Source organism: Esox lucius, chromosome 20, assembly GCF_011004845.1.
Source record: "Esox lucius isolate fEsoLuc1 chromosome 20, fEsoLuc1.pri, whole genome shotgun sequence".
In the NCBI taxonomy this organism is placed as follows: Eukaryota; Metazoa; Chordata; class Actinopteri; order Esociformes; family Esocidae; genus Esox; species Esox lucius.
Genome location: NC_047588.1, coordinates 42,400,689 through 42,408,466, shown reverse-complemented (window position 1 = coordinate 42,408,466; position 7,778 = coordinate 42,400,689). Strand labels below are relative to the sequence as shown.

At 41.0% G+C, this 7,778-nt stretch overlaps 1 long non-coding RNA gene across 2 annotated transcripts; it reads left to right on the top strand.

The window, feature by feature from the left end:
- The first annotated feature begins 4,936 nt into the window (after positions 1–4,936).
- LOC105029184 lies at positions 4,937–6,676 on the top strand. 2 transcript variants are annotated; one of them, XR_829459.3, is made up of 3 exons: positions 4,937–5,077; positions 5,627–5,764; positions 6,372–6,676. It is a non-coding gene; the product is annotated as an uncharacterized LOC105029184 (long non-coding RNA). The 2 variants fall into 2 exon arrangements; XR_002195702.2 differs by having other exon boundaries at positions 5,570–5,764.
- The last annotated feature ends 1,102 nt before the right edge of the window (positions 6,677–7,778 follow it).

Sequence of the window (7,778 nt, the reverse complement as noted above, 5' to 3'; positions counted from 1 at the left end):
GCCAGGTTGACTTGTAGAGAGAGAGAGGCTCAAGTTAACATGTAGAGAGAGAGAGGGCCAGGTTGACTTGTAGAGAGAGACAGGGCCAAGTTGACTTGTAGAGAGAGACAGGGCCAGGTTGACTTGTAGAGAGAGACAGGGCCAGGTTGACATGTAGAGAGAGACAGTACACTTGAGTATAGGTGCTGGTCATAAAATTTGAATATCATCAAAAAGTTTATTTATTTATGTAATTCCATTCAGAAAGTGAAACTTGTATAATGTATACATTCATTCCACACAGACTGATATATTTCAAGTGTTTATTTATTTTAATTTTGATGATTATAACACAACTAATGAAAACCCCAAATTCAGTATCTCAGAAAATTAGAATATTGTGAAAAGGTTCAATATTGAAGACACCTGGTGCCCCACTCTAATCATCTAATTAACCCAAAACACCTGCAAAGGCCTTTAAATGGTCTCTCAGTCTAGTTCTGTAGGCAACACAATCATAGGGAAGACTGCTGACTTGACAGCTGTCCAAAAGACGACCATTGACACCTTGCACAAGGAGGGCAAGACACAAAAGGTCATAGCTAAAGAGGCTGGCTGTTCATAGAGCTCTGTGTCCAAGCACATTAATAGAGAGGTGAAGGGAAGGAAAAGATATGGTAGAAAAAAGTCTACAAGCAATAGGGATAACCGCACCCTGGAGAGGATTGTGAAACAAAACCCATTCAAAAATGTGGGGGACAGTCACAAAGAGTGGACTGCAGCTGGACTCAGTGCTTCAAGAACCACCATGCACAGACGTATGCAAGACATGGGTTTCAGCTGTCGCATTCCTTGTGTCAAGCCACTCTTGAACAAGACACAGCGTCAGAAGCGTCTCGCCTAGTCTAAAAACAAAAACGGCGTTGCTGCAGTAATTCAGGCTAAAGGAGCCCCAACTAAGTATTGAGTGCTGTACATGCTCATACTTTTCATGTTCATACTTTTCAGTTGGCCAACATTTCTAAAAATCCTTTTTTTGTATTGGTCTTAAGTAATATTCAAATTTTCGGAGATACTGAATTTGGGATTTTCATTAGTTGTCAGTTATAATCATCACAATTAAAAGAAAAACATTTGAAATATATCAGTCTGTGTGTAATGAATGAATATAATATACAAGTTTCACTTTTTGAATGGAATTACTGCAATAAATCAACTTTTTGATGATATTCTAATTTTATGACCAGCACCTGTAGTTGCATGTAATCTGTGAGAGCGATAACACCAAATTTAATACACCTGAGACCTTGTAACACTAACGAATTTCCCCTTCAAAATAAAAGTCCATAGCTGTTTGTTTGAGGCTGCTTAACAATATAACACCAGCAGGCTATCAAGCATTTAGGCATTATTTAAAAATACTTGTGTGAATATGACACAGTATACCTTTGCACAGAATAGGTCAAGATATTCTTTAAATATTGGTCTGGCATGTGCTATTTAATTGCTGTGTTCTGTACATACTATTTATGATGGCTGTATAGGTGGCCTGGAACTTCTGTAGTAATTGCTTAACATTTCGTTTTAGTTATTCAGTATTTTAACAAATTCTCATTTTACCAGCAATAACCCAGAGGGAAAAAACAAAGATACATAAAACAACGCTGTTTGAGTATTTGGGACCACAACAAGTGTGTAGGCCTACACAGTAATACAATTTCTACACAATAATACAAAAAGTTTGAGTGATTTTTATTACACATGAAACATATGCATAAAGAGCAGTTACGCACATGAAAATCATCATTCACTATGCATGCATGAAGAAAAAAATAGACTTTTAATTTGAAATCTTGCAGGATACCTATTTCCAGTTTCCCTGATTTCCTGTTGGTCACACTGCCTCTGCTTGTTATTAGCACTCAACCCGTAAAGTTTCGGTTAAGTTTTTTGGGAGGATGAGATGAAACTGCCAAAACTCCAGATTGTGATGCTGTATTTTAGAATTGTAAAACTAGATTCGTACAAGCAAAACATATTTGTCTGTCATCGTAACAGAGTGTTCTATTTTCACGCTTTCATGTTTTGCGTATATCTTTTTTTACGATCATATCAATTTACAGATGGATTTTCTTACAATCCCAACAAAACGTACGCTTAACCTGTTGGAAGATATCTAACTCCATAGTATAATGGCCTGCACTGCTGAACCAAAGGTCAATAATTCAGTGTGGACACTAGATGGCGGTGTTGAATCTGTTAACAAACACCAGTGCCCAGTTAGAAGAAGAGGCTCTGATCACTGGCTGATTGCTCCCGATTGCTACCAGCCTAGGAATCCCTACACAGTGGACAGCTTTAAAATGATGCCCCATTTTACAATGTCCATACTAAAACAGGTCACATAGAAGATTGAAAGGACTACATTGTCATGGAGGGATATATATATAGAGAGAGACAGGACTATGTTCATATGGAGAGAGACAGACAGGACTATGTTCATATGGAGAGAGACAGACAGGACTATGTTCATATGGAGAGAGACAGACAGGACTATGTTCATATGGAGAGAGACAGACAGGACTATGTTCATATGGAGGGTTGTGGAGGGAGACAGACCGGTATAATGGTGTATTCCTCATAGGACTTTTTTAATACTCACACTAAAAGTCAAGCTTACCCAACACTATACTGCTCTATTTCATTTGTGCCAGCTAACAGAGGCAGGGTTTGACTATCACTGTGTATACCAACTGAGGCAGGGTTTGACTATCACAGTGTATACCAACTAACAGAGGCAGGGTTTGACTATCACTGTGTATACCAACTGAGGCAGGGTTTGACTATCACTGTGTATACCAACTAACAGAGGCAGGGTTTGACTATCACTGTGTATACCAACTAACAGAGGCAGGGTTTGACTATCACTGTGTATACCAACTAACAGAGGCAGGGTTTGACTATCACTGTGTATACCAACTAACAGAGGCAGGGTTTGACTATCACTGTGTATACCAACTAACAGAGGCAGGGTTTGACTATCACTGTGTATACCAACTGAGGCAGGGTTTGACTATCACTGTGTATACCAACTAACTGAGGCAGGGTTTGACTATCACTGTGTATACCAACTAACTGAGGCAGGGTTTGGCTATCACTGTGTATACCAACTAACTGAGGCAGGGTTTGGCTATCACTGTGTATACCAACTAACTGAGGCAGGGTTTGACTATCACTGTGTATACCAACTAACTGAGGCAGGGTTTGACTATCACTGTGTATACCAACTGAGGCAGGGTTTGACTATAACTATGTATACCAACTAACTGAGGCAGGGTTTGACTATCACTGTGTATACCAACTGAGGCAGGGTTTGACTATCACTGTGTATACCAACTAACTGAGGCAGGGTTTGACTATCACTGTGTATACCAACTAACTGAGACAGGGTTTGACTATCATTGTGTATACCAACGAACAGTGGCAGGGTTTGACTATCACTGTGTATACCAACTGAGGCAGGGTTTGACTATCACTGTGTATACCAACGAACAGTGGCAGGGTTTGACTATCACTGTGTATACCAACTGAGGCAGGGTTTGACTATCACTGTGTATACCAACTAACAGAGGCAGGGTTTGACTATCACTGTGTATACCAACTAACTGAGGCAGGGTTTGACTATCACTGTGTATACCAACTAACTGAGGCAGGGTTTGACTATCACTGTGTATACCAACTAACTGAGGCAGGGTTTGACTATCACTGTGTATACCAACTAACTGAGGCAGGGTTTGACTATCACTGTGTATACCAACTGAGGCAGGGTTTGACTATAACTATGTATACCAACTAACTGAGGCAGGGTTTGACTATCACTGTGTATACCAACTGAGGCAGGGTTTGACTATCACTGTGTATACCAACTAACTGAGGCAGGGTTTGACTATCACTGTGTATACCAACTAACTGAGGCAGGGTTTGACTATCACTGTGTATACCAACTAACTGAGGCAGGGTTTGACTATCACTGTGTATACCAACTAACTGAGGCAGGGTTTGACTATCACTGTGTATACCAACTAACTGAGGCAGGGTTTGACTATCACTGTGTATACCAACGAACAGTGGCAGGGTTTGACTATCACTGTGTATACCAACTGAGGCAGGGTTTGATTATCACTGTGTATACCAACTAACAGAGGCAGGGTTTGACTATCACTGTGTATACCAACTAACAGAGGCAGGGTTTGACTATCACTGTGTATACCAACGAACAGTGGCAGGGTTTGACTATCACAATGTTTTTTAATCAGACGTCTGAACCCCAAATGGCACCATATGCACTTGGTAGGGTACTTCTTTTGACCAAGGCCCACAGGGAGAAGCGCATTTTGTAGAGAATAGGGTTTAAAACATACCTATTTTTGTATTATTATTATTTCAGCAGTTTTTCTGAAAGCCTTCTTTGTTTTTAAGTCTCTAAAGCATTCTGGCTTCCAGCAGCAGAATCAAATTACGCTCATCTAAGAAAAATGTGTTTTTCTGCCACAGAAAAATATACTTGTTTTGAATTATGGTGAATGGTTGATATGATTTCATTTTCTTCTTGTTTTTTGCAAGTTTACACAATAGTGTATTTTCCAATGATGTAAAATAATTGTCAAGATATTTCCAGACAAAGATGCTTTTTGAAGTGAATAATGTTTTTTATGCTTGTTATATCTATTGGATCACTGTCCAGTTAGAGTGAGGTTAGGTGACGTGTTCACTTTTAAGAGAACCCTGTGGTGGCCAGATCAAACATCAAAAAGTCGAGGAAGTTGGGTTTTCCTCCACAAATGTACCCAAATGTTAATTGGATGTAAATACCGATTAACAAATGCCAAAATGATTAGTTTTTGTGTATCACTAGCCAAACAATATACATACAAAATCATGATGTATCTCAAGCAAATGGTTTTGTCTTAACTAGGAATGCGCTGGTCCGATACCACCGAAAAATACGGGAATCAGGTATACCGGCAACAGCGAGTCAATATTGTAATGATCTGATACCACGAACCAGATTGTAATAACAGTGTGCGGAAAACACGTGGTAAGTAGTTGATGGGCAGACCAGAAACATGCCGGCTATTCCTAGTGAACTCAATTACAAGAAGCTTCAGTATAGAATTACTTTACCCTTGAAAAAGCAACCTGTAAAACTAGTAGTCGCAAATGTTGCAAAGCAAGTATTTCATGGGGTGACAGAGAAACTTAGGCTTGCTAGCTAAAGCTAAGTTGGCTATCGCTAGCTAAGTGGGCTAACGTTTGCTAATGCTAGCAAACGCCAGCTAGGTAACGCTAGGACCGCATGCTAATTAATTACTTAAAAATCATACAATGTGATTTTCTGGATTTTTGTTTTAGATTCTGTCACTCACAGTGGCAGAGTACCTATGATAAAATGATTACAGACTTCTACATGCTTTGTAAGTGGGAAACACTGCCGATTTTGCAGGTTATCAAATACTTTTGTCCCCACTGTATACGTATGTATGTATATGTTGGTGTGTGTGTGTTTATGGTGCCCTGCTGATCTTCACAGACCGCAGCTCAGAATAGAAACCGAGGCATCCCAATTGGTTCCCTATTTCCTATATAGTGTCATACTATTGGTCGGAGCCCTGGTGCACTACAGGGAATAGGGCACCATTTGTAACACACTCCGTCCAGAGATCCCCAGGAACCAGAGGAGAGGGGGGCGATGCTGCTGCATCCCAGGGCAAGGCCTTTCATCTGGGTAGGTGGTGCTAGGTTGTCCTGGCGTGAACTGCTGGACTGTTGGCACACATCTCTGGAGCCACACAGAATTGCAGACACGACATCTCTTTCTCCATGTTTAAGGAAAATTAAAAGGGCATTTATTGGCATTGGAATGTGTTCACTTTGCCAAAGCAGGTGAAATAAACCATACAAAGTGAGAAAAATTGTTGAGTGCAAATGGTACAGTGAGCACTGCACAAAGATTTCAAAAATGTGTTAGATGAATAAAGTGTACAGATTTGTAGTTGTCCATGTCTATTTTTATGGATGTTATTTTTTAGGACTATTACCGTGTTGAACACGTGTTTAATCAAGTGAAAAATAAGTAAATCATGTGGAAAAATAAGGAAGATGTGAGGTTCTGTATTGTTTGGTTTTGCTTTTGATCTTGAATGTACCCTGTTCTGTCCTGTTTTCTTGCTTTGTTTTTGAACGTAGCCTATTCATTTGTCATTATCGTTTGCACCTGTGTCTTGTTTACTCCCCCTATATGATTTCTGTGTTTGCTTTTGTTCATTGTGAGGTATTGTTTGTGTTTGCAACTTTACTGAGACTGTTTTTCTGATCATTCTCTTTTTTGATAGAAGTATTTTAGAAGTCTATTTTGGTATCCCGACCCTCGCCAGCCAACCTGACCGCCTCTCTGGATTATTCCCAACGTACTGCGGCTTCTGATCTGCATTCATACCCAGTTATCAACCTTCTTACTTCATTCCAGGCTGTCCCTTTATATACCTTTGCTACTCCCTCATAAAGGTCCTGCACTCTGAGCTTGGATCCATCCCCCCATCCAACCTGCTCTGTGTGCATTCATTACAGAATATATAAAAAATAAAAATGATTTGCTAACAAAGATAATATAAAAACAATCTGAAATTCTATAAGAATTAAAATCAATGATGACATTTAAATCTGTCTATGTCTCTCTTTGTCTTATTCTGTTTCGGATGCCTCCGGAACGCCTTCCTGGGAAGGTGTTCCGGTCCCGTCCCACCGGGAGGAGACCCCGGGGAAGACCTATACAAAGTGAGAAAAATTGTTGAGTGCAAATGGTACAACGTGTCGTTGGAGGGACTATGTCTCCCGGCTGGCCTGGGAACGCCTCGGTGTCCCCCCGGAAGAGCTAGAGGAAGTGTCTGGGGAGAGGGAAGTCTGGGCATCCCTGCTTAGACTGCTGCCCCCGCGACCCGGCTCCGGATAAGCGGAAGAAGATGGATGGATGGATGTCTTATTCTGTCTTTCTCAGAGACCCAGAGGGGAAATGGAGGATGACCAGGGAGGCTGGAGACCCAGAGGGATGATGGCTCAAGAGGTTGATAACTTAGAGGAAACTGGGTGGCAAGTTCATTTTGAATGGAAAACCAGTCCTGTTAATTTTGAACAAAAAAACAAAACACCCAAAAAATGCACAAGCTAGGTGCAGTTTGGTTCAGAACCCAGTTGTAAAGATTGTGCTTGTAAGTGCATGCTGCTTGCTGGCGTGGGTATACACTATGTAGAGGTGTGTCTGACTGGGTTGGGTCACTATCAGACTCCTCTCTTCTGGCTGGGGATTGAGAACCCCGGACAGCTGTTTGAACCCTCTTAGCAGCCACCGTTCTCTGGTCCCCACATAAACACCCACACACTCCTTCCAATGGCCATTGCACACTCAAACCCTCCCCAGCCTTACTCAGAGATAAAGGAAAGGAGAAATGGTGGGGGAAAGCGAGAATAAAAGAGAAATCAGAGCAACAGTTTCATAATTGTCATTTTCTGTCTTAAATGATCTGAATGACTGGGTGATTAACTGAATGACTGACTGAATGACTGGGTGATTAACTGGGTGACTGACTGAATGACTGGGTGATTAACTGGGTGACTGACTAGGTGATTAACTGGGTGACTGACTGAATGACTGGGTGATTAACTGGGTGACTGACTGAATGACTGGGTGATTAACTGGGTGACTGACTGAATGACTGGGTGATTAACTGGGTGACTGACTGAAT